Genomic DNA, 26155 nt, shown 5'->3' with positions numbered 1-26155 from the left:
ACAGTATACTAGATTGCAAGAAGTATAAGTAAATCGCTGTTTCACCTGGAAGGGGTGTTTGGGGCCCTGGACAGTGGGAAGGGGGGAGGTATAAGGGCAGGTGTTGCATCTCCTGCGCTTGCACGGGAAGGTGCCGGGCGAAGGGGAAGGGGTGCTGGGCGTGATAGAGGAGTGGACTAGGGTGTCTCGGAGGGAACGGTCCCTACGAAATGCTGAAAGGGGAGGGGAAGATGCGTTTGGTGGTGGGATCACGTTGGAGGTGGTGGAAATGGCGGAGGATGGTGGGGTGAAAGGCAAGGACAAGGGGAACCCTATCGTGGTTCCAGGAGGGAGGGGCAGGGGTGAGAGCAGACGTGCGGGAGATAGAACGGACGCGGTCGAGGGCCATGTCAACCACAGTAGAGGGGAATCCTCGGTTGAGGAAAAAGGCATGTCAGAAGCACTGGTGTGGAAGGTGGCATCGTCGGGGCAGATGAGACGGAGAAACTGGGAGAATGGAATAGAGTCCTGGCAGGAGGCGGGATGGGAGGAAGTGTAGTTCAGGTAGCTGTGGGAGTCAGTGGGCTTGTAGTGAATGTTGGTCAATAACCTATCCCCAGAGATGGAGAAGTCGAGGAAGGGAAGGGAAGAGTCAGAGATGGACCATGTGAAGGTGAGGGAAGGGTGGAAATTGGAGGCAAAAATGAAAGAAATTGTCTGGTTCAGGGTGAGAGCAGGAAACGGCACCAATACAGTCATCAACGTACTGGAAAAAGGTGAGGGAGGGTCCCGAGTAGGACTGGAACAAAGTGTTCCACATATCCCACGAAAAGGCAGGAAGTGAGTGGAGTCAAAGGAGAAGTTGTTCAATGTGAGAACAAGTTCAGCCAGGCGGAGGAGGGTGGTGGTGGGTGGGGACTGGTTGGGCCTCTGTTCAAGGAAGAAGCGGAGTGCCCGCAGGCCATCCTGGTGGGGGGTGGAGGTGGAGAGGGATTGTACGTCCATGGTGAAAAGGAGGCGGTTGGGGCCAGGAAACTGTTAAAAGTGGCAGAGGGCGTCAGAAGAGTCGCGGATGTGGGTGGGAAGAGACTGGACAAGGGGAGAAGAGAGTCGAGATAGGAAGAGATAAGTTCCGTGGGGCAAAAACAGGCTGAAACGATGGGTCTACCAGGGCAGTCCTGTTTGTGGATCTTGGGAAGGAGGTAGAAGCGGGCTGTGCGGGGTTGGGGAACTATGAGGTTGGTGGCAAGATCTCCAGAGGAGAGGAGGTCAGCGACAGTCTTGGAAACGGTGGTTTGGATGTTCAGTAGTGGGGTCATGGTCCAGGTGGAGGTAGGAGGATGTGTTGGAGAGTTGGCGTTCAGCTTCCACTAGGTAGAGGTCGGTTCGCCAAACAACAACAGCACCACCTTTGTCAGCAGGTTTAATGACAATGTCAGGGTTGGATCTGAGAGAATGGAGTGCTGCAAGTTCAGAGGAAGGTAGGTTGGAGTGAGTGAGGGGAGCAGAGAAATGGAGACGGCCAATGTCACAGCAGCAGTTAGCAATAAAAAGATCTAGAGAGGGTAAGAGGCCAGAGGGAGGGGTCCAGGTAGAACGAGAATTCTGAAAGCGGGAGAAAGGGTCAGCTGTGCGGGGGGGGGGGGCAAGACTCTTGGCCAAAGAAGTGGGCACGGAGACAAAGGCGGTGGAAAAAGAGCTCTGCATCGTGCCGAGCTCGAAATTCAGAGGTGGGGGCGTAAGGGGATGAAGCTCAGGCCTTTGCTGAGGACTGACCGTTCGGGGTCAGAGGCGGGGGAAGGTCAGAGGGATAGTGAAAACGCAGCAGGGGGTGAGATTGGAAGGGGGTCAGAGGAAAGTGAGGGGGAAGAAGGTTCCGGAGGGGCGTTGGTGTTACAAGAGTTGGTAGTTTGGCAAGCCTGGATCAAATTACACTTTGCAGGGATGTCTACAGCAGGCAGGATCAAATTACACATTCCAGACCAAACTGTTTGGTGTCTTCTCCTCCAAGGGGACCAATCAGAAATCTGGTGTTGCAAATAGATGCAGCCAGCATTTATACCTTATTAAAATCCAAGCTGTAAATCAGAAATAGCACAGGGATTACAGACTGCTCGAGTAACTGAAGCCCCGAATTTTCATGTTGTTTGTACAGCCTGAATGGAAGGGGCAGGGGGGGTCACTGTTCCATCTAATGAACTAACCAGACAGATACAAGTCCTCAAGGCGAATCAGCTCTCTGTAATTTGCATTAGTGCTCATTTCTGCCCATCATTTCAACCATCAAACATCTATTTTAAACACTTCTGGGCCAGAGTAGCATCACATCACAATGTGTTTTTGCTTTGGCCATTGGCGACGCTGCGCCCAATCCACCATTAAGCTCGCTGCAGCATATTCCAATTAATTTTCCAGCAAATTGTGGTGTAAATTGTCACTGGAGGATCAGGGAGCACAACGGTTGAACTTACGCCGTTAGTCACCAACATAGTCACTTCCAGGTCATATTGTACCTTGCACGATACATCACCTAGTCAATGTAAAACATCACATTAAATAAGCAATGAGCTTGCATAGTTAAAAAAGAAACCTGCTTTTTGAAAGGAGTTTGTAGGCAACTGATGTTTATAGCTATCAAGGAAGTTACCATTAGCAACAGCATCCATTGTATACTACTGTACTACAGGAAACTTTGCGATATCCGGCACCGACATGTTGCCGATCTATCAAAACTGCCGGACATACAAAGTTAATGTTGAAGCATATGGAGGTTTTCATCTCCGTATCTGACAACAAACACTGTTGCTTAGCGCTAAAGAGTCGGCTGCAGCTGCAAGCGTCTCTAGCTGAAGCTGTTGCTATAGCTACAGACCTTGCAGTGCCTGACTGGGGGAAAAAAATGAGAACTAAAAAAACGGCTCCTGATTTTTGCCGTTAGATCGAGTATTCCGGACATACAACCTCCGGATAAACCAAAGTTTCCTGTAGTTGTGGTGGAAATGCATTTGCATTTGAAAAATTTGCTCAAATAAACAACATAATTATGATCTATTCCAGTAGAAATGCTCGCCATCAAATTCTACAGTGCACAGCCTTGGAGAGCAGCATTGTGCCACTAAGCCATCATCATCTTCAGGGTGGGGGAGTAAAGAGAAGGATGAAAAGGCAAACATACAATTCTGCATTTCCAACCTTAATTCACTTAGAAATATAAACTGGAAAGTTTAAAATTTACCTGCAACTATTTTGTAAAATACTGAGCTAAACAAACAGATTAGAAAAAAAAATCCCCAGTTGATCCCAGGACGGTGCTGATTAGATTAGCCCACACCAGGTGGCTGGGGAGAGAAACGGGGTCGAGAAGAGTAAAGCGAAGAAAGCAGAAGAGAGAAACAGCCAGGGTTCTTGCTCACTATCCAGTGACCCCGATAAGAGTACACAATGCTCCAGGATCAGTAGTGACGCTGCTTCCCCGTATTTGAAAAATGCCTCCAGACACACACCGCCTCAAAGCACATGGAAAAAAATGATGCCAATGCTTATGGCAAGATAGGCTAGCACAAATCGGCACCTTCAAGAGAGGAGCCAGAGAGAGGGAATCAAAAAACATTTCATTATCGAAAGGAAGGCTTAAACAGGGGAAAAATATTCAAACTCCATCTTGAAGAAAAAATAGCAAATACATTTTAATTAGCATTGCAGCCAAGATTGCCCCCGTCAGGAATGCAACCCTGGTCGTAGATTTTTCGCTGGGTACAGAAGCCTACCATAAAATTTTAAATGTAAATCTGAGCTTCAGCTACAGGCAACAGCAAATATAAATTCTCCAATACTGTATAAATTGTTGACTAAGATAATTGCAATAATGCTTTAACAGTCTTACGATAGCATTCAAAAGAGAACTCATTTGTACATATTAACTGTCTTAAAAAAATGCTCAAGTGGTCTTTGTTGACATTTCTTTTGCATTTTTCAGATGAGACGAGATATTTATTTATTCTTGAGATGTCCACTTTCCGACCTTGCAAGGATGTTTGCTCTCCTGTGCCATGCACAGATACCCATTGTGAAAACAGAAATTGCCCGTTTGCCCCTCTCTGGCAACTCTCAGCCAGCAGGTAGGTGGACAGAAGTGGTTAGTTATTCATGCCCCAATTTCAGACCCTCAACAATCCGTGGGGGAAAGCAACCAATCGCCATTAGGTGAAAGCCACAGCAGAGAACCAACACTCAGCTCTGGAGTGTCAAGCCACCTCTGATCACTTCTAACTTGTATCAAAGTATCGATCTAAATTCAGTGTATTGTTTACACCAGTGCAAAGGTGGCACCTGCGAGAACATGATCACCAAAAGACTGCTTACAACGGTGCTAACGATACTTCAAGACATGCAGAGTCAAAAGCATGGAAATGCAAGTCAGACACCAAACTGAGTACAGGTTGAATCCCGGTAATCCGGCACCCGACGGTCCGGCAGGAATTGAAACTGGCGGTCTTTAGTTTGCGGAGCAGCCGCTCGGCGGCGCTACTGTTTCCCGCGATATAAACAAACATAATACTGTACCTAATATTGTTATTTTACCTAACCTTCAATGGTCCGGCACCGGCCTGGTCCCGAGGGTGCCGGATTACCAGGGTCCAACCTGTATTTTCAAACCATTTTTTCCAAATACTGTAAGTACACTTCTCTACAACTCCAGGCCCATTATAAATTCAAAATCAGTCATGTGAAGTGGAATTATCATGAGGAAACACACTGGCTAAATAGTAAAAGTTAAATAAATGGCAAGAATAAAGTAATCAGGTCTTAAAAGAAACAGAAAAGGCAGTTTAACTGATCAATGATACTCGTTTCATTTAGGTTAATACTGCAGTATCAATAGCACCAGCTGGCAAATCTAGAAATCTTCGGCAGAGTACTTAAACTCTGACCAGAACACTAAACAGTTTCTACTACAATCTTCCACACATACCAAAACTTCATCAATTGACTGCACAGGAACCCGCCCAAAGAAACAGCAGAAGGTTTTGGCCAACAGTCATGAGTATATTATTGAATCAATTCATCATCATCCACCAAAACCAGATGTACAATTCTATAACTTTACACATTCCAACCACCATCTGGATTAATACTGTACAGAAGGATACCATATGGCCACAGTACACAGAGGTCAGTTACCGACACTACATTACACGTTTTCTTTATTCATTCACAGGATCTGGGTGTCGCTGGCAAGGCCAGCATTTATTGCCCATCCCTAATTGCCCTCGAGAAGGTGGTGAGCCACCTTCTTGAACCGCTGCAGTCCGTGTGCTGAAGGTACTCCCACAGTGCTGTTTGGGAGGGAGTTCCAGGATTTTGACCCAGCGACATATTTCCAAGTCAGGATGGTTACTTGGAGGTGATGGTGTTCCCATGCGCCTGCTGCATTTGTCTTCCTAGGTGGTAGAGGTAGTGGGTTTGGGAGGTGCTGTTGATGTAGATGGTACACACTGCAGCCACGGTACACTGGTGGTGGAGGGAGTGAATGTTTAAGGTGGTGGATGGGGTGTCGATCAAGCGGGCTGCTTTGTCCTGGATGGGGTCGAGCTTCGAGTATTGTTGAAGCTGCACTCATCCAGGCAAGTGGAGAGTATTCCATCACACTCCTGACTTGTGCCTTGCAGATGGTGGAAAGGCTTTGGGGAGTCAGGAGGTGAGACACTCGCCACAAAATACCCAGCCTCTGACCTGCTCTTGTAGCCACAGTATTTATGTGGTTAGTCCAGTTAAGTTTCTGGTCAATGGTGACCCCCCCCAGGATGTTGATGGTGGGGGATTCAGCGATAGTAATGCCATTGAATGTCCAGGGGTGGTGATTAGACGCTCTCTTGTTGGAGCCCAAGCCTGAAAGTCATCCAGATCTTGCTGCATGCAGGCACTGACTGCTTCATTGGCCCAGAATTTGCAGTTCTGACGATGGCGAACTGGCAGCGTTCAGCATCATTTGCTTTTGAAACTGACAGCAACCTCAAGATTTAGCGCATGCGCAGCCTAACGCAGAAATCCTGAAGTTGCGGTCTGTCATTCACTGCTCCTCCACAGGTCACGCTGTCAATGTTTGGACCAAGGCTGTAATGAGGTCTGGAGTCAAGTGGCCCTGGCAGAATCCAAACTGAGCACTGGTGAGCAGGTTATCTGTGAGCAAGTGCCATGTGATCATCACTTTGCTGATGATTCAGAGTAGACTGATGGGGCGGTAATTGGCCAGATTGGATTTGTCCTGCTTTTTGTGGACAGGACATGCCTGGGGAAATTTCCACATTGTCGGATAGATGCCAGTGTTGTTAGCTGTACTGGAACAGCTTGGCGAGAGGCACAGCTAGTTCTGGAGCACAATTCTTCAGCAATACAGCCGGGATGTTTCGGGGGCCCACAGCCTTTGCTGTATCCAGTGTGTTCTGCCGTATCTTGATATCACGTGGAGTGAATCGAATTGGCTGAAGACTGGCTTCTGTGATGGTGGGGACGTCAGGAGTAGGCCGATATGGATCATCCACTTGGCACTTCTGGCTGAAGATGGTCGCAAACGCTTTAGTCTAGTCTTTTGCACTTGTGTGCTGGGCTCCACCATCATTAGGATGGGGATGTTCATGGAGCCTCCTCCTCAAATTAGTTACTTAATTGTCCACCACCTTTCACAATTGGATGTGGCAGGACTGCAGAGCTCTGATCTGATCCATTGGTTGTGGGAATCGCTTAGCTCTGTCTATAGCATGCTGCTTCTGCGGTTTAGCATGCATGTAGTCCTGTGTTGTAGCTTCACCTGGTGCTGCTCCTGGCATGCTCTTCTACACTCCTCATTGAACCATGGTTGGTCCCTTGGCTTGGTGGTAATGGTAGAGTGTGAGGGATATGCCAGGCCATGAGATTAGAGATTGTGCTGGTATACAATTCTGCTGCTGACCCATTGTGCCTCATGGATGCCTAGTTTTGAGCTGCTAGATCTATTCTGAATCTATCCCATTTAGCACAGTGCCACACAACACGATGGAGTGTCCTCAGTGTGAAGACTAACTTACTTCCTGCCACCACTGAGCTGGCTTTTCACATTGTAGGTTACTGAATTCCTGCTAAAGTACAAACCCCAGCATCTTTAGGCAAATCACAAAAACTAAAAGCCTAAAAACCAAGGGAAAGCAAACAAGCTGGTGTTTGGTCCAGCTTCCCTAAATGATGGCAGGCCTTAATGCCACTGCCGATGGCAAAAGGACTCATTTTTGTACTAAAGAAAAAGACTTGCATTTATACAGCGCCTTGCACGACCTCATGACATCCCAAAGCGCTTTACAGCTAAGTACTTTTGAAGTGTAGTCACTGTTGTAATGTAGGAAACATGGCAGCCAATTTGCACACAGCAAGCTCCCACAAACAGCAATGTGATAATGAGCAGATCATCTATTTTGTGTGATGTTGATTGAGGGATAGATATTGGCTCCAGGACACCGGGGAGAACTCCCCTGCTCTTCCTCCAAATAGTACCATGGGATTTTTTACGTCCACCCGAGAGCGCAGACGGGGCCTCAGTTTAAAGTCTCATCCGAAAGACGGTGCGGCACTCCCTCGGCACTGCACTGGAGTGTCAGCCTAGATTTTTGTGCTCAAGTCCCTGGAGTGGGACTTGAACCCACAACCTGCTGACTCCGAGGCGAGTGTGCTACCCACTGAGCCACAGCTGACACATATACCAGTCTGCTCATTAAACACCATCCTCAGAACATTTCAAAAAAAAATTCCATTCCTGACCCAGGTTTAATCTTTCATAAATTATTAACCTAAACATGAACTTTTTTCAAGTGGGGGAAAAAGGAAAAGAAACATTTTGCTGCTTGCTATTTATATAGAACGTAAGTGTTTTCATTTGTAAACTTCCTTTTATATAAACAGTGAAGATTCTCTCGGTGCTGGTTGAGGTAAAGAAAATATCGTGTTTTTTTTTGAAGAAAAACCAGAGCAAGCTGAGAAAACAGAAATGGAAAGGGAAGAGAAAGACAAACCTGCACGCTGGAGAAAGTAAACGCTCAATCAGCTGGAATTACAAGCAGAGGATTTCAAATATACAGCCAGGCTGACTAACTGAAAAATATATTTTCAGCTTCTCTCCCGTCCCCGAAGCTAGTTATTTTAATTCGCCCCAAATTATTAAATGCTTGTTGGGGGATGCAGTTTTAGTTTAGTCTGCAATGTTGGTCTATGTGGACCAGTTAGTCAAGTTAAATAGGTTAGGGAGGATCAGAGGCCATGAGGAGAAGTTATGTAAACATAGAACTAGGTTAGCTGTCTGGAGGTACTTCTTTGCACAGTCAGTCAGTGACCTCAACCAAGTTGCCAGTAGAAGAGTGCGTGGATTTGTTACAAGCATTCAAAAGCAAGTTGGAGGAGTTTCTGAACGAGTACACGATATTGAGTATTGGGAGATGTTTTTGGAACTTGTTTGATTGCCTTTGGAGACCAAAGAACTTCCCAGAGTTTCTTCCCTAAATTGGCCCATGGTCCTTTCAATTTTTTTTTGCCATTCCCAAGAGATTGCAGGTCTGGTGGGTGGGGGTGGGACAGAGTGTGCAGGAGTTATATTACAACAGGCTCAAATGGACCAGCTGGTCTTTTCATGTCCTTGGGTGTTCCTATGTTTATGTATATGTATTGTTAGTTTGCAGCACAGCAATGCAATGGAGCCACAGCAGTAGTTCGATCCAGCCTCAGACCCAAGGCAGTGAACTTCTGGCCTCAGCAAGCTTGTGAAATTAGAAAACAAGTTGTCCTCGGGACATTCACCCAAATCAGTGTGTCTCCTGGGGCATAGCAGGAGAAAGAAAGGAGTTTACAGTCATACTTTCAAAGCTTCCAATTTCGCCCATTTGGCTAGCTTTAATATATACCATTCCACAACTAAAGGGGGGTTAGTCTTACGCCTCCAGCAATGCTTTGTAACCAGCAGTGAGAAGCTGTATGACAGCAGTCAACTTATCCTACCCTGAAAACCTTCCAAACACATTCAGATCAAGAACTTCTGCAATCATGCAACAACTGCTCGGTAATTTGCTCTCATTTCGTACAAATGTTCACCTACACCATCCACAGCCCAAGAGGTCAAGACACCCACTCTAAACCAATGCTGCCCTCAAACCAGATGTTGGGAGTTGCAGAAACATGGCAGAAGGCCACTCAAATCTTCCATGCACAAGGAAATTAGCACCTCTAATTGTACCATTGTTATACAGGAAACTTTAGTTTAACTGGAGGTTAAATGTCCGGAAAGCTCTATCTACCGGCAAAATTCAGGAGCCGTTTCCTATAAGTTTTTTTTACTTCTCGTTGCTTTTTTTTCCCCCCCCAGTCAGGCTCTGCAAGGTCTAGCTGAAGCTGTTGCTTAGCTGCAGAGGCATTTTAAGCTGCGGCCGACTGTTTTGAAGCAACAGGGTTTGTTGGTTCACACGGAGCGCTCAAAAGCTCCATATGTTTTAACATTAGCGCTGGTTTCTACGGCAGTTTTGATGGTACGGCACCAGCTCGGTCCCATCAGTGCCGGATACCAGAAAGTTTCCTGTAGTAACTCTCGACTGGCAACTGAACATTTGGAGATGCAATACCACTTCCTCTTCCATGGCACAGCATCCTCACACTCCAGTGAGCTATACCACTGAACCACCATTAATATTTTTAAACCACTTCTTCAATCTCCAATTTCCCTTTTGGGTGAAAATAAAACAAATGAGTCACAGAGTCCTCCAGTTTCTGGCAGCAATTCTATTCCACACATAGCTACAACTGGAGTAGTGCAGTGATTATGGCGCCAGTCTAGCAACCAGAGGCCATGAATGCAGATTTGATATCAATAAATCTGCGAGCTAGTAGCAAGAGAAAAAAACCCCACAAAAGTGGCCAGATTGCCATAAAACCCAATTGGTTTACTAATGTCCGCAGGAAAGGGAACCTGCCAACGCTGCCTAGTCTGGCTTACACTAGTTCTCATTACATGGTTGACTCTTGATGCCTCTTAAGTGTGTAAACCATTGCTTCCTATCGCCATCATCTTAGGGCAACTAGGGATGAGCAATAAATGCGGCCTTGCCAGAAGACAAACCGGTAGCCTGAATCAGCTTGTCCCTCTTCGGAGCCAAGATGCCAAACAAAATGGCTCCACCTGCTGTTACCAGTCCAAGAACTAATGAGCTGCCAGTCCGTTTGGCTCAAATTCAAGAGATTGTCAGTACGGGAGGTGCAACCCCTTGACCACAGCAATATTTGCAGTTAAGCTTGCTTCATACGAGATCAGTTATGCTGCAAGTATTTTTGTGCACATTTGATAAAAGATACAACCTTCTGGAATGACTTTCTCTGGGGCTGCACAAAAACAGCTCTCTGCTCAACTACCTTTTATACTGCAGTTCCTGGCTGCTGCAATAGTGTGCCCATAGGAGGATTACACTGCAAGTCACATTCATTGTTCAATCCAATTTTCAAACAACTGGCCGCCCGAACTACACAATCACATGCTCCTCTCTACCAGACAGCACTGCAATTCAATTCTGGCAAACCCAGTCCATTAAATTTGGGTCATTTTCAATATGTATACTGCAGGATCCATCGCTGATTTCATTTTGTCAGAACTGCAAGTTCTAATTTTTTTTTTAAAGTTTTTGGCTGGGGACAGGGGAAGATTATTTAGAAAAGCAGCTGTTAGAAGCCATTTAAAAAGATCCCATACAGAACACCACCCATTTGATCCTAACTCAGACAGATTGAAATCAGATCATTACAGAGCTGGCTGGGACATTTAGAACACAACTGGTCCTGCCATCAGCCTTTGCCAGAGTGTCCTAGCTTTTAGCAAACTACAAAAGGAAAATGACAATGTCAAAGAACTATAATCACTCAGTACAACTCAAGTAAAGTTACAGAACTTTCCGTTTTTTGTTCACAATAGAAACTAAGTAAAATGGTGATCAGGCTCAAGATAACTCGTGACTGGATGCAAGGGGCATTTTTTTCCCCAGCTGAACTATTGCAGTCCCATAGAAATCAGATTACAATGTGAACACGTAAAAGGCAGCATTAGCATTTAAAAAGAAATTAATGTGGAAAGTTAGGCAGGCTGAAGAGAAAAAAATTCTCAAATGTTTCTACTAAATATCAACATTTTCAATCTGTGCTTTTAGCAGATCGTATAAGGGCTACAACTGGCCTCAGGACCCCTGGGATAGGGAGGAGGTAGGAGAGCTGGGGTTCCACTCCCCACTGTTATCCAGTTACTCCTGCTGTAAAGTGCACACATGAACAGAATGCACCTGGACTATGATGGGCATTGTCAACTACCACCAACTGCCACAGCGCGTTTAACATAGCAAAACGTCCCAAGGCACTTCACAGGACCGTTATCAAACAGAATTTGACAGCGAGCCACATAAGGAGATATTGGGGCAGATTGGTCAAGGTGGTAGGTTTTAAGGAGCCTCTTAAAAAGGAGGAAAGAGTAGTGAGGGTTAGGGAGGGAATTCCAGACAAGGGCCTGGGCAGCTGGAGGCACGGCCACCAACGGCAGAGCGATTGAAATCGGGGATGTTCAAGAGGCCAGAATTAGAGAAGCGCAGATATTGGAGGGTTGTGGGGCTGGAGGAGATTACAGAGATAACAAGGGGCGAGGCCATGGAGGGATTTGAAAACAAGGATGACAATTTTAAAATCAAGGGTTGCTTAACCGGGACCCAATGTAGGTCAGCAAGCACAGGGGTCTAGGCTCAAACATGAAGACCGACCACTTATGCAAGGCACTGGAAGATTGCCAGTATCCATGAATCTATACTCCACTATGATTCAGTACCTTCAGACATTTAAAAATGTTGTGGAATTTTTGCAGCACAAGGGCCTTACATCTCTGGGACTCGGACTCAAATCTAGCCCAAGCTGATGGGAACAATGTCTCCAGTCTGATAGCTGTAAGCCCCCTCTGAAGTGGGTTCAGGTAGTCTTGTTCCAGTTTCTAGTAGACATGGGCCCACAGCACAAAATTGGTCCCAAATGGCAATTTCACTCGACAGGCCATGGGAGGCTGATGTAGAAAAGAAAAAAAATATACACACACAGTAGGGGGCTCTGCTCAGCTGGTGTCTGAGCAGAGCGAGCTTTACTCTGCATCTGTCAATGTTGTGCCTGGAGCACTTGATGGTGACACTGTCTGAAAAGGAAAAAGTTATATTCCCTAGTACTAACATCTCGCCTCAAGTGAGCTTATAAAAAGATGGGGGGGAGGGAGGTTAAAAAATATAAGTTTGCTGCATAACATTTGTTACAGAATAGAAACTGTGTCGCTCACCATTAAAACAGAAGCTGTGTAACAAACACTGAGGGACAAGTGAAGAATCCTGGAAATTTTCATCCCAAGTCATGTACAGGAAACTCTGTTAACCGGCAAAATTCAGGAGTAGGTTCAGGTAAGTTTTACTTCATATTAGTGGCAGTTCCTGGATCTGTGGCTGTGTAACTGGGGTTCGTGCACTTGTTGCTAAGCAACAGGGAGGCTTGGTCTGTGGCTGGAGTTCCTGCACATGTTGCTAAGCAACAGGGAAGCCTGGATCTGTTGCTGTGTACGGAGCTCTCGTACCTTTTAACTATACCTCTCTGTAATCCAGACTTTGATAAACCGGCACCACAGCGGTCCCGTTGGTGCCGGATAATAAAGAGTTTCCTGTATACATGAAGTCTAACAAAAGGTCATCAACCTGAAACGTTAACGGTTCCTCTCAGATGCTGCCAGACCTGCTGAGTTTCTCCAGCATTTTCTGTTTTTATTTCAGATTTCCAGCATCTGCAGTATTTTCTTTGTATACATGAAGTCTGTTCACTCAATGAATAGCACATTGCTTCTAAGCAAATTGTCATACAAAAATCAATCTATATATACACTCGAAATGAGAGCCATAAACAGATCCCTAAAATATGCTGCTACATTTTCAAAATCACGTTCGATCAGGTCAAGGAATGCATACAAAGAAATTAGGCAGATCAGTTAAAAGAGAATAGCATTTCCTCCCTGCCCTTAAGCCATACCTAGTACATGCTCACTAGACACTTCCTGGTACAACGCTGGGCGTTATACAAAAAAAAAGTCTCATTTATCAGTCAACTTAATTTCAGCAAGACAGACAACGCCCAACAAAAATCAGATGTAGGAAAACGGCAAAGGAACCAAACTACACTAGTATCTGGATGAATCCTATGTAATAGCCAGGATATCTTCCACATCCCAGATACAAAGAAATCTTGGGGAAATTAAGACATGGTTTAGCCACAGATCAAACTTGATAAGAGAAAATTCATGATGAAAGCAAGGGTTTGAGACGCAAACTCGAGGGGGCGGCAAGACCAGGTATTTGATGTTAAAAGTGAAAAGCCAAAACCCTGCAAAGACCATCCCTTCCAACCCACTTGAAACCTTGCATCTTGTTGCTCAATCAATTTTACTTCAAAATATGCCGTGATAAAAAGACCAAGTTTATAAAAGATCACAGATTTTGTGAACTAGTGATAGAAGTAAAATCTAAAAATGTCGACAAATTGGCTAAAAGGAGCATGGCATAGGCCACTGGAAAAACCCAAGATCCAATGGCCATCAAGATGACTGTAGGCCTTTCAAAAGTTGTACTCCAATGGTAGTCTAAAGGTAGCAGAATTTTCTGTCTTTCACCCTTCCTCACCAGTACCCTGACATCATTCAGCTAATTCAACACCAATAAATTTACACTTGTACACCAGTAACATTGCTCCCAAAGAAGGGAAATTTTGCCAAAGATAATTCACAAATAGGTCTGCACAGCAGGCAAACAAAGTTAGCGAATGCAAAAAATATAGTCACGTGCTTAGTACTAATGCAGTAGTAACAAGAATGAGAATCTTTAGTTGCAGTTCCACAGGGACAAGCAACTCAAATAACTGCCCATGTGAAGCTAGGCTGTAAGAATTAGTGAACTATTCGACACTGGACGTCATCACAAGAGCTTGATCCTGTCCTCATCCTCTCTCCACACTCCTTCCAGCAGGAATCACTGGATATGAACATAGGAACAGGAGTAGGCCATTCAGCCCCTTGAGCCTGTGCCGCCATTCAACAAGATCATGGCTGATCTGTGATCTAATTCCAAATACCCACCTTTGGCCCATATCCCCTAATACCTTTGGTTAAATCAAGCTCAGATTTAAAATTAACCATTGATCTAGCATCAATTGCCGTTTGCGGGAGTTCCAAACTTCTACCACCCTTTGTGTGTAGAAGTGTTTCCCAATTTCACTCCTGAAAGGTCTGGCTCTAATTTTTAAGACTATGCCCCCTAGTCCTAGAATCCTCAACCAGCAGAAATAGTTTCCCTCTATCTACCCTACCTGTTCCCCTTAATATCCTTAAAACTTCCCATTAACCTTCTAAATTCTAGGGAAGTCCAAAGATGTGCGGGTTAGGATGATTTGGCTATGATAAATTGACCCTTAGTGTTAGGGGGATTAAATACGTGGGGTTACAGGGATAGGGTGGGATATGTGTTGGTGTAGGGGTTACGGGGATTGGGTGGGATATGTGTCGGTGCAGGCTCGATGGGCCGAAATGGCCTCTATCTGCACTGTGGGGTTTCTGTGATCTGTGATCTGTGAATACAACCCTAATTTGTGTAATCTCAACCCTTGAAGTCCAGGTATCATTCTGGTAAACCTACACTGCACCCCCTCCAAGGCCGATATATCCTTCCTGAGGTGTGGTGCCCAGAACTGCTCACGTACTCCAGCTGTGGTCTAACCAGGGTTTTGTACAGCTGCAGCATAACTTCTACCCCCTTGTATGCTAGTCCTCTAGATAAAGGCCAGCATTCCATTAGCCTTTTGGATTCTGTACCTGTTAATGACATTTTAATGATCTGGTCCCCCCCAAGTCTCTTTGGACATCCACTGTTTTTAGCCTTTCACCATTTAGAAAGTATCCTGTTCGATCCTTTTTAAATGCAAAGTGGATGACCTCACATTTGCTTACACTGAAATCCATTTGCCATAGTTTTGCCCATTCACAATCAATATTCCTTTGTAATTTTATGCTTTCATCTACACAGCCTACAATGCCGCCTGTGTCATCAGCAAATTTGGATATATGACTTTCTATGCCATCATCCAAGTCGTTAATAAATAGTGAATGCTTAAATTTAAAAATAAAAAGAGAAATGCAAGAGCTGTGCTTTTTGTTCTCTGCTCTCGGTTTTAGGAATCCCCCCCTCCCCCAATCCTGCTAAATTTACATCACGTGCATATTTCTAAAAAGCAGCACCTGAGCTATGCACACCTATACATGTGCAATCACTACCACTTTATTCATGCAACAGTTGCAAATATCCAGCACACAAAGTTAAAATAAAGGGAAGCACTTTAGATTCAGTCTCTGTTCCCTTTATCTGACAAAGCTGGGTGAAAGGGGCATTATGCCCAAGGGTAGGGGCAGGAAAACCCTTGATATCTAATACAATTTCAGCAGTTACTGACAAAGCAACATTGGGAATTATAGAATCATACAGCACAGGTGGTGGCCATTTGGCCTATCATGCTTATCTTTGAAAAAGTCATCCAATTACTCCCACTTCCCTGCTCTTTCCCCACAGCCCTGTAAATTTTTCCTTTTAAAGTATATATCGAATTCTCTTTTGAAAGTTAGGATTGAATCTGCTTTCACCAACCTTTCAGGCAGCGCATTCCAGATCATAACTCACTGCTTGAAAAAAAATTCTCATCTCCCCTCTAGTTCTTTTGACAATTATCTTAAATGTTTCCCCTCTGGTCTCTGACCCTCCTGCCAGTGGAAACAGTTTCTCCTCATTTACTTCATCAAAACCCCTCAATTTTGAACACCTCTATTATATCTCCCCTTAACCATCTCTGCTCCAAGCAAAACAATCCCCACTTCTCTAGTCTCGCTGCATAACTGAAGGCCCTCATTCTGAAATGCAGCCTGAAAACAGGATTGCCTGTTCAACCCATTTCTCCTTGCACAGCACACGACCTTATATTGAAAAGGTAAGAAAACAACAGGTTAAAAAAACAGAATGGGTGCCCTGTACCCAGAGCAGAGTGAAGAACTTGATCAACCTGCCTTACTTTTAAGGCTAGTGGGCAAGAACATTTCTATCTGCTGGTCTGAAGATTACTTCCTGCAACCTACAAAACAAAAACTTACTATATTGACAAGCCAACTGAAAAGCTCCTTATCCTTGCAAATGTCTATTGGATCCAGTTTATAATTTTTTTTTTTTTTAAACCTCGCAAAATTAGCATCGTCATGTGTCTCTGCTATAGATTAGAACCAGTCACACCCGTGGTCACTGAGACTTCACTATTTTGAACCCTCATTGGGATTACTATTTGTCCAATTCCAAACTAGAGATGTACCTTTTTGCTACAATTACATGTCTCAAACACATTTTGTAAATAAGAGAGGTACTAGGGATGTAGAAGCAAAGAAATTCAGATATATATAGACATACATATATTCCCATCATTAACTAAGCAGGAAGAAATACAACTGTATATAGAGATGAGGCATTGAGGTAGCCCAGACCAATCTGAAGGGAATACACTTGCCATACATCCCTATTATATGCAGAATTTGATCAATACTGTCCCACTGCTTCTGATTTTAGCCCGTCAACTACCATTCAACAAGGTTTACAAATATTCACACTACAGTATTAACGCAAATTACCAGCTCATATCTGTGCACACTAGCTCTGTAGAACCTAATCTTCACGGTTTAGCGGCAACACAAAATAAAATACACTGGAAGGATTAAAAGTTGCTAAAACTAGGGTCTTTCAAAATCATTTGAGATCAGAACACTAGTATTTTTAGGATTGGAAGGAATCCACTGGCATCTTCGATCTTTGCAGGCCCGTGTACTTAATTGCACGAGTTACAGCAACAAATGGGGATGTTTAACAATTGTCAGTTGCTGTGGTCTCTTCCAATATTCCTAGGACTATTCAAAGATGAAGAACTCTGACAACTACAACAATCTGCAGTATCTGCAACATAACCTGGGCCATCGCTCTTAGACACAATCACCTCATGAACATACTTACAGAATGCACAGTTGTACTTCCTTGTTTTTGTTTCATTTTGCAGGCTGGAAAGGGAATTGTGGAATAGTGGTGCTTTGCTCACTCAAAATGGACTACACAAGTGCAAATACCCTGGAAATGGAGAAATGTGTAATTCTACAACAGAAGGGGAAACTTTTTGTTGGAATTATAAGCCAATAGACCCAACAATATAGAATTACAAAACAAGGTTCAAAAAGGATCTCTACATCTACATATACAAACTCTTTGAAATCTCCCTGTAGAGGGTCACTCTACATTTTAAACTGTTACACCAAATATGTGGAGATATATCTGCGCAGCTTTCTTTAAAAAAACATGTTGCCACTTCCTACATCTAAATATACTCCATTCTTCAGTGTGAAAAGCAATAGGCTTTTCTTGCAAATAACTGATTAGCTTCAATTCTGCACTTTCATCCTGCTTTAAATCAGACATTCAATTGGAGATTTTTTTTTATTTTATTTTTTTATAAACACTGTAGCAGTTACCCCTTAGCTTAAGAGCAATTTACCACTCTATCAAAGTTGCCAGTAAAAATGTTACTTGCTCTGAGCCAAGTGACAATATTAGTGATGAATATGTCTAAGGTATAAGCAGTAAAAAAATACAAGTTGAACCCAAAAGTGGGCGGTGATTAAAGCACACTAATTAAGATATTAAGGACAACTGATTAAAAAAAGGAAAGCTGGGTGGGAACAACTGCATTCAAAGGGAGTTTATTATTTCTGACTGCAACAAAAAAAAGTTAACATGCACCTGAAGCTTTGTACTGTGCGACGGATTTGTTTCGCAATAAACTCTTTAAGCAGCTGGCTCAGTACATAAACTATGATTCACTCATTCGAATACAATCTTTTAAAAAATAGTTTTAACACATCCAACGTCAATTTTTAAAAAAATCAGGAACAATGTACCATTTCACCTCCCCGGTTAAGTTGAACCTGATCGCTCCTTCGAATGTTATTAAAGTTCTCCTGCAGCAACAAGGATCTTATTTTCACTATTTAACTTCTGACCAAACATCAACGAGGGAAGGGAACAATCGGATGGAATCCCACTCGGGGTTTGCAGGGTGGAAATGCCCGACGCTGCTGCCAGTTAAACTTGGCCCTACTCTGGCAGCGGACACCCCGAACAAAACGGAGGCATTCGCCTCAGATAGGGTCAACAAGCGGAACTTTCGCCTCCCATTAAACCAGAAGAGCAGCTACTCACGCGGCAGGGATGAGAGGAGAAACAAGCGACGGCAGTAATAGCTCTTTCCTCCAACTCTTACTTCACTTCTCCTCCTCCACTTCAGATTAAAAACTCCAGGCCCAAGCCTCGGCCTCTACTTCCGCCTTTCCGCTTTCGCATCGCCCGCCCCGCCCATTCCACTCCGGAACTGCGCGGCGGCGGTGGGAGGGGGGGTGGGGTTCCTTATTGATTGACATCGCCGTTCGCCAATCAGCAGCCGAGAGGTTGGGCGGAGCGAGCGGTAGGGTGACGCTCGGCGACCAATTGCGCAGCCGCACACTATAGGAGACGGGGGCCAATCGCGGTCTCGCCAGAGCATCTCGGGAGTTGTAGTCCCGCAAAGGTCACTTTGTGCGGGCGGAAAGACTACAATACCCAGCGGGCATAGCGGAGACGGGCCCTGAAGCTACTGGTGGAGTGAGGGACTGATTGACAGTGACAGCCCCTGTGGGCTGGTGCATTCTGTCCCAGGCATGCAGAGCAGTGGGCTGATTTGAGGAGAATTACATTTGTATCAGTGGAATTCCAGACAGTTGTGCTTTGTGACTGTGATGAAATATTCCATTCACCACTGCCTGTGACTGAGATCGGTTTCAGTGTCATTTCCCTTCCCCCAGACCTCATTGTATTGTGTACTGGAATGTGCTGTATTGTATACTGGAATGTGCTGTGTGTAGGGCTCCGCCCATACCTGGCCCCGTTTGTAAGCTAGCTTCAGTCTGGCCTCAGTCTCCAGAAGGAAGACATCTCTCTCTCTTACGTGTTACTTTCTAAGTTAATAAAAGCCTTGTTTTTGTTCTGCTAACTTCGAGTCTCGGAATTATTGAGGCACATCAGTGACAACGCATTTCAATTGGGTCTTTTGCAAACCTGTCAAACCTCATTTATTGGGGCTGATCTCATTTTGCTTTAAGAAAGAAGTTTTGATGCAGCTCACTGTTTTAAAAAAATGCAGCTTCAAGTGTTCAAATGGTTCTGGTCCGCCTCACAGGTTTGGATAAGTTTTACTCCTAATATTCATGCAATAGCTCACATAAAGGGAGTAAGATTGGTAAATGTTTTGTGATCATCTGGGTGCCTGACATGTACAGAAACTCCTCACCATGTTTAAGAGTCTCCAAACCAATCCACACAGATAACATTTCTGTTTGCCTGCTACTGATGCATACTACTTCCCCATAGGGGCACACCCCATTTACCTAAGTGTAGAGAGCTTTAATATAGGTAAAACAAGTCAAGTAAAATATATAGAATTACTGTACATAGAAATTATAAGACAGAAACAGATTGTTCGGCCCAACCAGTCAAGATTGCTGTATTTCCTCCTCACAAGTAGTGTACTCCGCAGTCTCACAATCACCTAATTCTCTCACATTTGATCTTATATCTACGCCCCCTTGTTCTAGACCCCTCAACCACTGGAAGCAGCTACTTCTATTGTCCTGTCCCATCCCTTTATAATTTTAAACATCTCTATCAAGTTACCCATAATCTCCTCTGTTCTAATGAAAACAGCCCCAATTTTTCAAGTCTTTCTTTGTATTTGTTCTCCCCCATCTGAGCAGCATCCTAATGAATCTACACTGTATCCTCTCTGTTGCCTTAACATCCTTACTATATTGTAGAGCCCAAAACCGCACAGTGCTCCATCTGCGGTCTTACTAAGGTTTTATACAGATTCACCATTACACCTTGACTTTTATATTCTATACCTCGTGAGATAAAACTCAAGCAAAGTAATTTATGAGTTCAAGAGGAATTTTCTTCCTGGGTTTCGGACTTCGAAACTAGAAATTCATATGTACACAACACAACTAGCTCAGGAATATCAAGCAGGGCATGTAACCGTGCCACAGGTTTTGTGATAAAGGTCGGCTGTAAAGGTGTGTTTTTCATGGAAACTCTTGAATGAAAATTTCATTAGCACGTGGCTAGGAATGTCACGCACAAATCAGCACAATTTTTTCCTAAGCAGCAATTTCAAACAAACATTGTTTTCATTGTCTCAGCTGGAAAACAAACATCTCCCATTTTCTGCTTCATGTATTTTTGTCAAATCCCTCACATTTGTTTCAACCTGTCATGTAACTGTGTAAGGGCATACTCGCTCCGATTGCTTTCCTTGATATCTGTTAGCTTGTCTTGGAAGTCATGACATATGCTTTTAAGCTTTCTGTTCCCTTTGTTTACAATACTCAGTGTACGATTGATAGAGTTTAAGCACACAGACTATCAATTTGCACATGTAGACTGTGTCAGCCATGCCTCAGTTGTATTGCTTCAGTTGTACAAGGTATTGGTGAGACCGCACCTGGAATACTGCGTACAGTTTTGGTGTCCATACTTAAGAAAGGACATACTTGCTCTCGAGTCAGTACAAAGAAGGTTCACTCGGTTAATCCCGGGGATGAGGGGATGGACATATGAGGAGAGGTTGAGTAGATTGGGACTCTACTCATTGGAGTTCAGAAGAATGAGAGGCGATCTTATTGAAACATATAAGATTGTGAAGGGGTTGGATCGGGTGGATGCGGGGAGGATGTTCCCGATGATGGGTGAAACTAGAACTAGGGGGCATAGTCTTAGAATAAGGGGCTGCTCTTTCAAAACTGAGATGAGGAGGAACTACTTCACTCAGAGGGTGGTAGGTCCATGGAATATGCTGCCCCAAAAAGCTGTAGAAGCTACATCATTACATAAATTTAAAACAGAAATAGACAGTTTCCTAGAAGTAAAGGGAATTAAGGGTTACGGGGAGCGGGCAGGAATTTGGACATGAGTCTAGGTTCGGATCGGTCATGGCCCTGTGGGTAGTGGAGCGGGCCCAGGGGCCGTGTAGCCTGATCCTGCTCCTATTTCGTGTGTCTAATTCTGTTAGATTCAGGAGATGGTTCTGAGATAGTGGATTGGCAGTTAGGATCAGATCAGCCATGATCTTATTGAATGGCAGAGCAGGCTCGAGGGGCCGATTGGCCTACTCCTGCTCCTATTTCTTATGTTCTTATGTAGTTGGTCGCACTCTCGCCTCTGAGTTAGGTGGTTGCGGGTTCAAGTCCCACTCCAGAGAATTGAACACAAAAATCTAGGCTGACACTCCAGTGCAGTACTGAGGGAGCGCTGCACTGTCGGAGGTGCCGTCTTTCAGATGAGATGTTAAACCAAGGCCCCGTTTGCTCTCTCAGGTGGACGTAAAAGATCCCATGGCACTATTTCGAAGAAGAGCAGGGGAGTTCTTCCTTGTGTCCTGGCCAATTTATCCCTCAATCAACATAACAAAAACAGATTATTTGGTCATTATCACCTTGCTGCTTGTGGGAGCTTGCTGTGCGCAAATTGGCTGTCGCGTTTCCTACTTTACAACAGTGACTACTCTTCAAATAAAATTGGCTGTAAAGCTTTGGGACATTCTGGGGTCGTGAAAGATGCTATAGAAATCCAAGCCTTTTATTTAATTAAACTCTGCCCAAGAAGCCCTGAGCATGGTTAATGCGAGGCCCACTTTCTTCTTGTGTACCAAGCTTAAGCAATTATGAAGGATGAATGGATCCATTAGATCCTGACAACAGTTCTGGGATTACAAAGTGATTAGGACTATGTTGTGTCCGAGAGTAATAAGACACAGACTGCGGAGAACGGTACAACAGGTGTTTACTCAATGTGGCTCACTCTGGAACTGAACTGTACAGGTTACTACTCAGTGCTATATACAGGTGTGGTTACTGCCGGTACTGCAGTATACATGAGCTGTAAAAAGTAGTTCCCCCCTTAAAGGTATATACATTACAGACTAGACATGCGGCACAGATCCTATGTGCAAGCAACCATTTCAAAACTTCAGCAGGGCTCCTTGTTCGCATGGAGCTCTAATATGGTTTGAACAGTTTGATTGCTTTACAATCCTGTTTTCTGAGGAGAAGTCTGGTGTCAGACTAACATGTTTTCACAGCTGCAAGAAAGCTGGTTACACAAATATGGAATTGGAGAACTCTTTTACTTTTTCATTTCAGTGCAGTACTGAGGGAGTGCTGCATTGTCAGAGGTGCCATCTTTCAGATGAGATGTTAAACCGAGTCCCTGTCTGCCCTCTCAGGTGGGTGTAAAGGATCCCACAGCACTTTTCAAAGATGAGCAGAGGACTATTCCCAGTGGCCTGGCCAACATTTATCCCTCAACCAACACCACCAAAAACAGATTATCCGATCATTCATTTAATTACTGTTTGTGGGAGCTTGCTGTGTGCAAATTGGCTGCCGTGTTCCCTACATTACAACAGTGACTACATTTCAAAAATACTTCATAGCTGTAAAGTGTCTTGGGACATCCTTAGGCACTTGAGGGAAATAAACTTGCAGGGCTATGGAGATCGAGCGGGGGAAGGGGACTGGCTGGCTTGCTCCATAGAGAGCCAGCATGGACTCGATGGGCCGAACGGCTTCCTTCTGTGCCATTATGACTGTATGGGGAAAAAATTTGGTTGCTTTGCGCCTCCAACGCCTCCCGCAAAATTCAGTGGGAGGTTAGTGGCGGCGGTAACCGTTAGCGCCCCGCGGTGCTGTGCCGCTGCCGATGACGTCATCGCCGTGCGCAGCGTCCTGCTCGCGCCCCGGCCGCGATCTTCGGTAGCGCCCCCTGACTTACCGCCGGACGTTATGTCAGACGGGGTCAGGGGAGCCTAGCTGCGGCCGGGTCGGCGCAAATTAAAGGGGAGGTGCCAGGCAGCCATTTTTGTTGCTGGCCGCCTGCCAGCACCTGCCCCCATTGCTGTCCCCGGCCCCCGTGAAGCCCCCCCGTGGGGTTCTGGCTGCTCTCCGTGAGCCCGGCACTCCTCTTGAGTGCTGGGCTCGTTTGCCAGCACTCCCGATCTCTGGTGGCCCAGCTGGGTGCCGGGTCGCGCTGCGCCAGGTCCCTCCCCTTTAAGAAGGGGAGGAAGGTCTGCAGTACCGCGGCACATAGCGCCGCAATATTGCCTCGCAGCGCCCCAAGAGGGACGCGGGGCGCTTCCAGTAGCACCCCTCCTCCCTCTCAGGGCGCTACTTGGGAAAATTGGCAGCGGGGGCGCTAATTTTTCAGGGCACTAAAAGTAGTGCCCCGGCGAAGTTAGCGCCCCAGCGAAGTTAGTGCCCCAAAGGGGGCGCAACTCAATTTTCCCCCCTATGACTCTATGAAAGGCACAATATAAATACAAGTCTTTCTTTATTTAATGTAATTGTCTGAATTAGCTTATCTTTACATGTTTCTGCTGTGAGTCAAACTGACATGCCTCACTAGTGCGCGTACGGGAGCATGAAGGATCTTTCTGGCATCTTTCCAAACATATAGCAAAAAAGATGAAAATGCAAGTTTTGGATTCTCGGAAACGTCGGCCCATCCGGTGAGGCTGGGCACATTGATGATATAATTTGATGTGCAGCATCAACATGCATTTGTGATTAGGGGGGAGGGGTAGGGGAGGATGTTGAATCTGTAGATCTCAGCAGTAATGGCCTTCAGTGACCAGGTCGTTAGCAGAAACAAAAGAGGTCAATATTCACAGAAGAAAGAAACAAATACTCCATTCTATTCGGCTACTTTTTGAGTTAATGGTCACATTCGTTTTTGCTTTCTAGAGCTTATAGGCAGAATGCAAAGGGACAGTGGGATCAGGTCCCGTGACTGGGTCTCCCAGTTCCTCATTCATCTTTCAATTGAGTTTTCCTGTGTAGCTTTTAAAATCTTCCTGCTCGCTTTCCTGTGTGCAGGCGAAGTGAAACATAGCCTAAAAGAGTCTGGAACTGTTTCAACCGCAGTGCTATTTTATCAAGAAAATGTGGAGCATAAACACCAGCATGGCCCTGTTGGGCCGAATGGCCTGTTTCTGTGCTGTAAATACTATGTAACAAGGAATTGCTGCATCTTTTGTGGCAAATTATAATTCACAATTAATTTAAATTGGAAGACACATCACCCTTCTGATCGAGGCCAGTTCTATTAAGTTGCTGGTTTGGGCTCTGTTGAAGGAGTACTGACTGGGACCAGCGATGGTGCAGAGCAAATATTAAGCAAGATTTTATTCCTGTGATATCTGGGGAACCCTGCATACATTATTCAAACTTGAATAGTGGACATGTGGCATAATAATATAATTTACATTACCCACGTTTTATGTTTTTAAAATTGCTTTTGTAGTTGTGCAAAACCCATGTTAGTGGAATCCGTGCCCAACGAGCAGGTCCCATGCAACCGGTTACAACCCGAAAGTAAACTTGCTTTGAATTTTCTCAGGTTAATGGCCGTGAACAGCTGGTAAACACGGGCTTCAGCCCAACATAAAGATACTTCTTGGAAATGGCGGAAGGAGCTCCCCTAATGTCATTATACCATCCAGTGGAGTACAAGCCAGAAAAGGTTAGGCAAGTGTCTCACCTCCTGACTCCCCAAAGCCTTTCCACCATCTACAAGGCACAAGTAAGGAGTGTGATGGAATACTCTCCACTTGCCTGGATGAGTGCAGCTGCAACAACACTCAAGAAGCTCAACACCATCCAGGACAAAGCAGCCCGCTTGATTGGCACCCCATCCACCACCTTAAACATTCACTCCCTCCACTACCGGCATACCGTGGCTGCAGTGTGTACCATCTACAAGATGCACTGCAGCAACTCGCCAAGGCTTCTTCGGCAGCACCTCCCAAACCCGCGACATCTTCCACCTAGAAGGACAAGGGCAGCAGGCGCCTGGGAACACTATCACCTCCAAGTTCCCCTCCAAGTCACACACAGTCTGGACTTAAAAGTATATTGCCGATCCTTCATCGTCACTGGGTCAAAATCCTGGAACTCCCTCCCTAACAGCACTGTGGGAGTACCTTCACCACACGGACTGCAGCAGTTCAAGAAGGTGGCTCACCACCACCTTCTCAAGGGGCAATTGGGGATGGGCAATAAATGCTGGCCTTGCCAGCGACGCCCACATTCCATAAAAATGAATTAAAGAAAAGGTCAACTTCTATCCCCATTCTGTTTGTGTTCTATCGAATTAGTTGATCTCTGGCAGAGTGTACATCAGTCTCAGTGCCCTGGGCTAGAGAAGGGGAAAAAATCAGTCAGGTTTCCCACTGTTGACCTATGCTTAAAAGTGCAGGTGCGTGGGCATCGAGTGAAGATGGGATCGGGATCGACTCTGATGCCCTCTGACATGAATCAGTCATTCATGAAAGAAAGACTTATGAAGTAATACTGAGCGGCCTACGGGTGGCGCTGTCCAGAGAGAGTATAAATACTCGGGCACGGGCCCAGCTTGCGCAGGACATTCTTAACAGGAACTAGTGAAGGACACAACTAGACCTCCATGTTGTGAAACAGTTGATTAAAGCTTTGTTTAACGCTTAGACCAAGTGCCTAGTAGTTTTCTTACGTCACCCTCTATGGTTGAACGGTCTGCCAACACTCACTGTCTAGGCTCACACATAAAGAATGGGTGCTTGGGTGAGGCACCAGTGGGTGGGTTGCATCTCAAGAACTATACCCCAGCGTGCATCACCACCTTCGGGAGAGATAATTGGGGGAAAGAAAAAGGATTTGGACAATCTTTGGTGTCTATATATTTATAGACACTTTTGAGAAGACTTTCTAAATCTTGATACACAACTAAAAACAACACAGACACACCTTGCTGAATTGTGTGAGGACAGAGATTTCCTTCCTGGGTACCAGATGCAATCTCATCTCATTCAAATAATTTATGAGTTCTGCATTTATTTGGCCAGGCAAAATGAGATTGCAGATAAAATAAGGTAA

The 26155-nt window shown here is 45.0% G+C and overlaps 1 protein-coding gene across 3 annotated transcripts in view; it reads right to left on the bottom strand.

The window, feature by feature from the left end:
* Positions 1–18521, bottom strand: part of LOC147101213 (ras-related protein Rab-5C) — a 39103-nt gene extending 20582 nt beyond the window's left edge. Inside the window, exons 1-2 of one of the 3 annotated variants that reach the window (XM_085966465.1) lie at positions 18360–18521; positions 17124–17234 (exon numbers count right to left, since the gene is read on the bottom strand). The gene's annotated coding sequence lies outside the window, so the exon portion shown is untranslated. The remainder of the gene's footprint in view (positions 1–17123; positions 17235–18359) is intronic. The other 2 variants (XM_085966464.1, XM_085966467.1) reach the window with 2 other exon arrangements.
* Between the last annotated feature and the right edge of the window lie 7634 nt (positions 18522–26155).

The sequence above is a fragment of the Somniosus microcephalus genome, chromosome 24 (assembly GCF_052327205.1).
Source record: "Somniosus microcephalus isolate GS21.2 chromosome 24, FLI_Smic_1.0, whole genome shotgun sequence".
Lineage (NCBI taxonomy): Eukaryota > Metazoa > Chordata > Chondrichthyes > Squaliformes > Somniosidae > Somniosus > Somniosus microcephalus.
This window is presented reverse-complemented; position numbering and strand designations above follow the sequence as displayed.